General features: G+C 36.7%; 1 long non-coding RNA gene across 1 annotated transcript in view; it reads left to right on the plus strand.

Annotated features, from left to right (window-relative positions):
- LOC118761285 overlaps positions 1 to 4,011 on the plus strand; it is a 20,048-nt gene extending 16,037 nt beyond the window's left edge. Inside the window, exon 3 of the long non-coding RNA XR_004997265.1 lies at positions 4,000 to 4,011. This is a non-coding gene — a long non-coding RNA (uncharacterized LOC118761285). The remainder of the gene's footprint in view (positions 1 to 3,999) is intronic.
- Positions 4,012 to 11,226: the final 7,215 nt, after the last annotated feature.

An 11,226-nucleotide genomic window follows, 5' to 3' on the forward strand; every position in this document is an offset into this window, starting at 1 on the left:
GTGTAAGTGGCAGTCTGAAGTGTGTATGAGAGGCAATCTGAAGGGTGTGTGAATGGGTGGGTGTGGATGTGTGTGTGCATGTACGCATGTGTTTGTGCATGCATGCATGTATGAAAGGCAGTCTAAAGGGTGTGCAAATGTATGGATGTGTATGTGCATTCAAGTGTTCACATGTTTGCGCACATGTATGGGTGTGTAAGGGAGAGAAAGGTGAGATGGAGTGTGGGTATGTTGGATGTGTGAATGGGTGTGGCTGTGTGAATGGGTGAGGGTGGCTGTGTGTGTGTGAGGGGGCTATGCATGTGTGTGCGTGCATGTGTGTATATGCGTGCATGTGCATGAATTTTGTGTGTGCTGTGTTCATGTGTGTTGTGTATGGAAGGTTATGTGTGCATACATGAGGAGAGAGGGGTTTAGTGGTGTGTGCATGGGTGCGTAAGGGTATGGATATCAGGTGTGTGAACATGTGAGTGTGTGTGGGACATCTGTATGTGTGCACATGCAGGTGTGTGTGCACATGCAGGTGTGTGTACACGTGCAGGAGTGTGAATGGATGGGTGTGGCTGTGTGAATGAGTGAGAGTGCCTCTGTGTGTGTTGGTATGTGTATGTAGATGGAGTGGGAATGTGTATGTGTGTGTGTGCACGTGTATGAGTATGTGTGTGTGTCTATCTTTGTGTGTTATTCTATTGCGATCTCTGTGTATGTGTATGTATATATCTATCTGTGTCACTTTCTTGCTCCCTCTCTCAGTATATATACGTGTGTGTGTGTGTGTGTGTGTGTTGTACATGTGTGTGTGTTGTACATGTGTGTGTGTGTGTGTGTGTGCATGTGTACGTCCATGTATATGTGTGCATGTGTGTGCATTGTGTGGTATGCAGTAGGAAATATAAAAACCAAAGCAATTAAAAATAAAAAATAAAAAATGATAAATAAATAAAAATTGGTAAAATAAAAGCATAAAGGAAGAAGATTATGAGAACAAATCAGTAACAGAAATAAATAAATAAAATTTTAAAATTAGAAAAAAATTTTCAAGTCAAAATCGACAAATAAAATAGTAACAGAAATAAAAAATGAAATTAAAAATTCAGAATAAACCAATAATTAATAACCGAATAAAAAATAAATGATAAAAAATTAAAATAACCAAATCAAAAATATACGAAATCAAAGTTAATAATAAAATAAAATAATAATGAGTATGAAGGGTGAAAATGTAATGCTGTTCCAGTTGGTGGATCCATTGCGTAGGGTAATGCTGAAGATGGTAATATTGGAGGTGGAGTGATTGGCCAAGCAAAACTGACAGGCGATGGAGGTGTTCATACACAGACAAACATCTCATAGGTGTTCCTAGTGTAGAGGGTGTACTGGTTGGATCCAGTGAGGGAGGTGGTGTTAGTGATGAAGGGACATGTGTGACAACGGGATCTGGAGCAAGGGAAGGATCTGGATGGGATTGGATTAGAGGTAAGGTGGGAGCTACAGACCAGTAGATCGTGTAGGTTACAGGTGCATTTGAAGGAAAGCAAGGGCATGCTGGAGAAAATAGGGACAGTGGTGGGATTTAACTGGAGGTGACGGAAGACTCACAAGATCCTCCAATGATGGAGTAGGATGGAGGGGTAGAAAAGGAGGGGAAAGGGAATGTGGTTGGGGAGTCGGAGTGGGGAAGGAGAGAAGGTAGTAATGCAAATTGATTTGATGAGCATAGATAAGGGCAGTTTAGACAAGGGTGGGTGGGTATCTACATTGCATAAACAAGCAGGCCAGGTATTAGGACAGGATCTTGAAATCCTGATCCTGGCTACACAGGCATCAGAAGCAGAGGAACTGGGAGTAGCGGATAGCCTGTTTGGTGTGGGAGAGATGGGAAGAGGAAAAGTTGAGGTAGAAGTGGGGGTCCATAGGTTTGAAGAAGGCAGAGGTGATGAGAGAGTGGGAGAGGGGATCAATGGAGGGATAGATATCCAAGAAGTTTACAGAAGTGTCAGAGATGGTAGAGGTAAATTTGAGAGAAGGATGGAAGTTAGAAATGAAAGAGATGAAATTGGAGAGCTGTTCATGGAAAAGGGAGGTGGCATCTATAAAGGTTGTCTATATAGCAACCATATAGCTCTGGGGTTAGTCCAGAGAATTGTGAGAAGATTTGGGTCTCAACATAACCAACAAATAACTTGGCAAAATTGGAGCTCATTCTCATTTCCATAGCGATGCCAGAGAACTGCTGGTAAATTTCTTCTGTGAGTGTAAAGCAGTTGGGAATGAGGACAAGTTCTGCTAGGCAGAGAAGGGTGGAGGTGCTGGATGTGGAGTCAGAGCAATGGTAACTTAGATATGTTTTGACCAAAGACTGGTTCAGGCCATGTCTAACTTAATAGCACCACCTGATAGGATTTATACACACACACACACACACACACATACACACACAAGAAGGGGAAAATGCAGTGGGACATATATAATATATACTTTCAGATGTAAAGGATATAACAAAGATTACTTTGGTCAAACAAAACTCATTCTCAGAAATAGACTAATTATTCATTGTCAACAAATAAAAAATACAAGACCCTAGTACTAGACAGACCCCACTGAGTGGACACATAGACATATGTGTGAAAAATAAGTCTCCCAAATTTTAAGTCTTCCTACTTTACCTTCATTCAGTCAATACCACAGATCAAGCACAGATAAACAAAGAAAACATATCCAAACAAAAATGCAAATCAAAACTGAATGAACTTTAACAACCTACATTCACCAACAACTATTCACACACAAACTTATTCTGACACTTGACATGATCTTTTGGACACAATCATGATCTTTCCTCATATGATGCATAAAATTAGTGGAGAATGAAATTTAATACCTGCATACAAATCATAACTATTCAGCCACTGGGCTAAATAGAAACAACTCATCCCACTCTACCACTGGACAGATTAAATTTAGAGAGCCTTGATTGCTTTGGACTGTCACTAGACACATTCACTCAACTATGTTAGTCCTAATTTTCTGTGCAAAATATATTGTTAGATGATATTAAAACCTACAAAAATGTCTAAGCCTAATCATCCTAGATCGTCCTCTACCACACGACAGATTAAATTCAACCAGCCTTGATCAAGTGGGACTATCACAGGGCGTGTTCACTCAACTGTGACAACTTTAACATAGAGCACCCAACGTATTGTCACATGATATTTAAAACTGGGCATAATGAGGAACTTACAAAAATTTCTAAAACTAATCATGTGGTTATCCTTTGCCAATCAAATCATATCTAAAACAAATACTAATTTGAGCCATGTTCTCTATAAAAATAAGGGAATTTTTGAACTCCAATCAAAAGTAAGACAATTGCAGAATATTTCCACGTCTTTCTATCTCAAACATCAGAAAAAACTGAAAATAAAAAATCTAAACAAATTCCAGTTCATTCTCAACTTCTTTTTCTATATTTCTACCTGTGTGGAATAAAATAACATTAGAATAGAATCACATTAAAAGATCATAAAGATAATTTTTATGCAGACCCAAAAGTCAGACTTATTTGCCCATGCAAATCTGATCCAGGGAAATTGAATAAAATAATATTAGATAAATATATCAATAAATTAAATAAACTGAATTACTTAAATTTATGGGGTAGTACTAAAGACACATTAGAATGGTTTTATAATATTGAAAATTAAAATAAATATAAATTCATTCAAATAGATATTCATCATCATCATCATCATCATTTAACGTCCGTTCTCCATGCTAGCATGAGTTGGATGGTTCGACCGGGGATCTGGGAAGCCAGAAGGCTGCACCAGGCTCCAGTCTGGTCTGGCAGTGTTTCTACAGCTGGATGCCCTTCCTAATGCCTACCACTCTGTGAGTGTAGTGGGTGCTTTTTACATGCCACCGGCACAGATGCCAGGCAAGGTTGGCAACAGCCATGATCAGATTGGTGCTTTTTACGTGCCACCGGCACGGAAGCCAGTCAAGAAACTTAGAAGGTGGATTTGCACAAATAGAACACTTGAAATATATAAAAAGAAATTATATAGGTTCTTTAATAGATATGTTTTAGGTATTACTATATATGAAGAGAATTATAATGTTAATTTTTTATATGCTAATATTAATATTTTAACAGGTATAACCCAACCATTCCATAAAATTAACGAAAACCTGAAATATATAAATGCCTACAGTAATCACCCCGCTTCAATCAAGAAATCATTGATAGATAATATAGGAAAAAGAACATCAATGCTTTCATCGAATTATGAGAGCTTCCTACAACATGCACCTTATTATAATGAAGCATTAACTAAGACAAGATATAAGGATAGTATTAGATTCTATAATAATAATAGATGTTTAAAAATAATATAAAAGATAATAATGTAAATGATCCCGATAATATTTATCTTGATAAAAATAGAAATAAAAATAAAGACAATGTTAATAATAATCACAATAATTTTCATAGAGAAAAATATCGTTTAAATAATGAGTACTTTATAGGTTTAATTCCAATTTTAAATAACTGTATCAGAAAAAGGTTGCTGAATGTTAGCAATTTTTTAAACATAACAAAGAATTAATGTTTTGTTAGATAAAATAAATCAAAGCTGAAATTTCTCTTTCTTTTATAAACATCATAAAGGTCTTGAAGGCACTTGATTGCCTGTTCTGCACTCTGATTTGTTCTGGGAATTACCAGTTTTGATGGTTCTCAACTCCAAAAGTCTTTTACAGAGTTCAATGATTTTTTATGAACTTGCAGGCTACCACATAACTTCTGATAATCATGTGCATTGAACATTTGGTCATTAAATCAAAAATCTGCTCAACTGTAAGAGATGAATTGACAAACATTGAGAAGCAAAACTCTTTTCTCTGGTAGAAGATTAACTGCCAAAAGAGCTAGTATTGCTTGAGAAATCCATCTTGCATTACTTAAGTTAGGTATTTTTTTAAACTTTACAGTAGGAAATTTGTCGGTTTCTTCAAAGAAAGGAAAAACTCCAAATGAAATAGAAATTTCGTGTAATCTCACCATCCTGCCAATTCAGTAATTTTTTCACATTTCTTTTCCCAGTGTTCACACTCATATCAGCAACAATCATCTTTACACAGTTCCATAAATTGTATTCATCTAAAACAGCTGTTATTCCTTTCACAACAGTATCAGCTTTTCCATTTAGTGATTGGAGTGCTTCTAACTTAAATTCTCACTGTTCATTCTTTAAAACTAGCACTTGGTATTCTTGGTCATCAATACGTTTACCATCAAAATGCAATGACCAGTTTTCTAAATGTAGTGTTTTCTTCATTTTCTATTTTAGTTTAACAACTTCTTTGATAGTTGATCTGCTAGCAGCTTGAGCGACTTAAGTCAGTTCTAGAAGAAAAATGGCCATCTTTGGTTCCAAGACGAAAGGTGTTCTTCCATCAGGATAATGCTTGGCCACATACTGCAAGAATGCCATTCCAAAGATTGAAGCAGTTTGAACGGGAAACAATGCCCTACTCACCATATTTTCTGGACATTGCCCCATCTGGTTATCATTTATTCCACAGCCTTCAAAATTATTTGTCAGAAAAAATATGAATTTTGTAGACGAGGTCAGAACCATACTGGAAGAATACTTTTCATCACAGACAAGTGAACTTTGGAAGAGGGGCCTTGCAAGTATACCAGATAGATGGAAGAGCATTGTACAAAATGAAGGAGAGTATATTTTAGATTAAAAAAGAACTTTGTCTTAATTTTGAAAAATTTATCTTAATTTTGAAAAAAACTGCATTATTTATGGGATGACCCAATATATATATATATATATGCAGTTTTATGGCAACATGTTTAGTGTATGTACTCTTGCCGATATTTTGTGTAATCTGTAAGTACAATCAACTTGTAGGTGGAACAAGTGACATTATAGACTGCAGCTAACAAGATGTTCGTGTGTGATAGAACACAAGAAATACAATAGCTATTAAGTTGTTATTATAGCTCTCTAGTAAACACACATTTGTGAGAAATACAAGTTATTTCTGAACAAGAGAAAGAATTTCTATAATTCTTCAGCATGTCTAAAATTACAAGGTATTCTTGCATCCGTACCATACTCTTACATGACATTTATAACATGGCTGAGAACAGTGTTTCTCAATAGTTAGCTATGTGATTCTTATAGACATTGAACTCTCCCTCACAAGCTAAGTCTGCTGTAAAATGGAAGCATGAAGGGTACAATTGAATGTCATCAGTAGAGTTGAGGCCTAGTATATCTGATTTCTCTTACAATTACAATTATGAAGAAATAGAAAGAGGAGTTTATGCAGTTGGTTGTTGCTGTTGTTATTTAGTCCTTGGACAGAGCAGACATATGATGAATAGCATTCCTGCCATGACCATCCCTTCTTTTATTCAGGCAATATACATCCTTTCTTTGTCCACATTGTCTAAAATATTCTTTTCCTTTTTAGAAAGTGGCATGTAATTTGTGGAAAACTTGTCTGTTATTTCAAGCAGTTGAAGCAAACATGTATATAATATGATTGACTCAAAACGGGGTCTGTACTATTATCATTTCTTAAGAGAATTAGAGATAAATTTATGAGGTTTATAGAAAGGGAGTGGAGTCATTCTGGATTAAAGATTTGACTTTGCTCATAGTTTACCCCCAACATTACACCACCCATCACAAGGCCACTATATCCCAAACAAAGAGTCTGTTAAATTAGAGTTGACGGCAAATTAGCTGAATCATTACAGCAGTATTTAATTCTAGCCTTTACAATCTCAGTTCAAATCTGGATAAGATCAATTTCCCTTTTCATCTATTCAAGATCAATAAAGTAAAGTAATAGGATTGATTGAACTGATGATGCTAGTTTCTCTCAGACTTTTTCAAGAAAGAGATTACAACTGGGATTGTTGAGTGAATCTTCTTTGTGCTACTTGTGCTTTTAAGTGCAGAAAAGCATAAGCCCTAGCTGCTACAAATATTATTAGCTTTGAAAGACATTGATAATAGGACAATGCCATACATACTTAACAGTATACATTAATTATTTGTCTGATATAAATCAACTCAAGAAGCTTAGTGTGCTGGGCTCACACATACACTCATGCACACACACACACACACACACATTTATTCATTTGTTCATTCATCCATCCATCCATCATCATCATCATCATCACATCATCATCATCATCATCATCATCATCATCATCATCATCATCATCATCATCATCATCCATCCATCCATCCATCCATCCATCCATCCATCCATCCATACATACATACATACATACATACATGCATACATACATACATACATACATACATACATACATACACACATACATACATACATACATACATACTCAAGGGATATAGGGATGTAGCTTGGCCTTGATAAATGTCTTTACATAATTGTAAAATGAGAAAGGACTACAAGCCTGTCTAACAACATTTCTATCAACATCCTGGCTATTTCTCAACTATTGGATGAGGAAGGTTACACAGGTGCTTAAGGATGGATGAAAATAGATCCTATGATAAAACTTGTTACAAGGAAAATGTAATCAGGGAAGATAACACCAGCATTTAAAAAAATGTTTCTCAAAACTCTCTGTATACAACAAATTTAAATCCTACAATCCATGGGAAGTGATTAATTTGAGTAATGTTAATAACAATATTCATCTTAACAACTAGAATCAAATAAAGATATGGAAAACAACAATGAGCTTAGAGTGTATACAGTGCTCAGATGCACTACAACTCATTGGAAGAGGGTAAAAGAGGGACAGACAGCAGCAATTCAGGTTTAAAAAATGATAGCAATGGTAGAGAAAAATTCATGTATAGTACACAAGAGGGCAGAAAAGTAAGCAGCAAAGGAACCACAAAACAAAAAGAGTGAAGTGTTGGCAAATTACTAGAAGCATGAAGTGTTCTGACAATTCTAAGCATGAAAAAAATTAATTCCAAAAGTCATGGGTTCTGGGGTTCTTTTTTTCCTTTTCTTTTATAAACATGTGCATGAGTGAGGTATTGAACTCAAATCATGACTGAATTCAGTATTGGAAAGATAGAGGCTAAACTTATGGGTTTGTGCCAAAACAGCTTCTAGATGTCAAACCTTTAGTGTAAAGATTTGATGCCCTGATGAGCAAAACATTCAAGACAGTGACTATTTGGAGGTATTTGTGTCATTGCACATCTCTGGACAGCTTCTTATAAATCAATATTGGGAATAAGATGGCACACTAGACTAGAGGCACACTGTAATCGTGGATATACCATAGCCATATATGGCTTTAAATAGATAACCAATAAGTGGCTGACAAGGGTCTTAATGAGAGATGTTACAATACCTTCAGCCTTTTTAAATGATTTTAGATAAGCGGTTCATCCAACACGGATCAATGTTGACAATAATGTTTGGATCGTGTTTACCAGCAGACTTCTTAAGTTTGGTGTTGTAGAAGAAAGCTGGGAGTATCAACAAACAAATTCTGAAAACATTGTTTATATTTGTTGATATAATTTGGGAGTTAATTAGAAATAAGAGCCAAAGTTTGTTATCGTTTGAGGTTAGTGTTTTCATACCCCTGGGCCACTTACATTGCTTGTCTGTTTCTTTTTTTCTTAATTCCACTCTTTCATCGATATTTAACATTTGTCTTCGATGCTGGCGTGGGTTGGATGTTTGACAGGATCCAACAAGCTGGAGGACTGAACTGAGCTCCAATATTTGCTTTGGCATGGTTTCCATAGCTGGATGTCCTTCCTAACACTAACACCTAACACCAACCATGTTACAGAATGCACTAAGTCCTTTGGTCATGGCATCAGCACTAGTGAAGTTGCTAAATAACTCATAAGACAAAAAATAGCTGAGTAAGGGTGTGGTAGAGAGGGAGGTGACTTTATGCTAGGTGTTGAGAGGCTAGAGTATGATAGAGGAACAAGAACAGGTATTTTGCTTTAGTGGAGGTACATGGCTATGTTGCATTATGTAAGCTTGTATGCAATAACTGGAAAGAGAGAAGACAAAGAGAGTGAAGACGTGTTCAGTGCATACCCTCTATGTATATGCAGGTGAGTGGAAGAGAGAATAGTGACAGGTCAAGAAGGGTGAGCGGAGAGTGATATACCATTATAAATGGAGGGATATGTAAATGAATGGAGCACAAGGCTGGAGATGTGATCATTGGTAAATATAAGTTTCAGGGGTGGAGGTGATAAGAAATAGTACCAGTGGAAAATGTGATAAGAAACAGGAGACTGAGGAAGGAAGAGCTAATAAGTGGCAGTATGGAAAGATAAATACAAAATATGGAGATGATGTGAGGGTAGGAGATGGATAAAGGATGAGTGTGAGGAAGAGTGAGACTGAAAGAGAGAGAGGGAGAGAGAGGGAGAGAGATACAGTGACAGAGATGGAGATCAAAGATGCTTAGGAGTGTATGTAATGAGTTGCTAACTAAGAGGAGGTCAATGGCAGATATAAGAGGAGGTTAAGAATGAGGTAAGGCAGTCATAAGATGTAGCTCAGAAGAAAGAAAAAAATAATTGGTGACACATATGTATGCATGTGCGTGTGTGTATGTGTGCATGGTTATATATATCATCCATACAGAGTGCAATGGGTAAATTGTTACCATTATATATTTTTAATTTTGCACATGTGCATTGTTTGTTTTTGATTTTGTCCACTGCACAGTATAGTAGGGACAGTTGGACACTGTCCTTGAGAAAAACAGCACCATGATGCAATTCACTCTGCCAGAAATTTGAAAATGACATGCTGTACTGCTTGGCATTCATGCTAGAAGCTCCAATACAACCATTTCAGAGTGTTTGGGTGTGAAAGTGAGGATAGTGCAGCGGATTCAGAAAGAGTTGGATGAGTCTAATGGTGATTACAAAGGTACAGCAGCTCAAGAAAATTGAAAATTCACTCTGATCGTTCTGATATGAAAAGAACTCCTGAATTTGTTGGTGAGATCCAGGCCATGATTGACAACAATCCCTCCAAGTCAATCAAGTTCATAGGAATGTCTTATCAGGCAGGTAGAGTATGAAGACATTCGGTATTCCTCATACAAGATGAGAAAGGGCCAGTTTTTATCCCAAGCCATCAAGGACAAGAGGAAAGACAGCACTACAACACTTTCGAACAAACTCAATCATCCCCTCCAACCGAACATGTTTTGGTTTTTCTCAGATGAGGAGAAAAATTTCTGCCAGGATCAGATGGTAAACACACAGAACCACCATTGGCTTGCTGCAACCCCAAAACATGCAGTTCTCTGGATATGATCAGAAAGATAGGGTTCGAGTATACAGGGGGTCTAGAAAGAAATCAGATAACATTATATGTAATGATACCAGTGGTACCTGCCCTAGATACAGAAACAAAGAATGGAATTAGATACAAAGAACTTGTGACAAAGCAAACAGGGCGAACACATGGTACAAAATTGACAAATATCAAGGAGTGATGTTTGTAGAAGCCACAGCCCATGGAGAACTAGCCCATTGATGTAGAAAAGCTCTGAAAAAGACCAAACTCAACATTAAGATTGTTGAAAAGCTAAGGAACTCTGTAAGATCACAACTATGTAGGACGTACCCCTTTGAGAATACCATATGCACCAATGATAACTGCATGGTATGTAGGATTAGCGATGGCATTAACTGTAAAACTAGAAATGTAGTTTACAGCATAAGATGCATAGAAGGTGCTTGTAAAGACATGAACATGACATACATAGGGGAGACATCTAGGAGCATTGCGGAACAACTAAATGAACATCTGAGAAAATATGACAACAAAAAACAGTCCTCCATACTCTACCAACATGCTAAAGACCAACATGGATGCAACCTGGGTCAACTTGACATCCGCATCTTATCCAAGCACCCAAAAGACTCAACACTCAGACAAATACGGGAGTACGTTCTTATAAATGAAACTTCCCCAATATTAAATAGTGAATATACATAACAGATATCATACCCCCATACCCACAGTTTACACAGGAAGAGTAAAATAGTGAGTGGTTTGTTATGTAGATAGATGAATGTATGTGTGTATGGGTGGGTGTATATATGTATGTGTATATGCACATATATGCAAGTATATGGTTATGAAATTAAACAGATCAACACACAAACGGATAGGTATATA

The sequence above is a fragment of the Octopus sinensis genome, linkage group LG2 (assembly GCF_006345805.1).
Source record: "Octopus sinensis linkage group LG2, ASM634580v1, whole genome shotgun sequence".
NCBI classification, from domain to species: domain Eukaryota; kingdom Metazoa; phylum Mollusca; class Cephalopoda; order Octopoda; family Octopodidae; genus Octopus; species Octopus sinensis.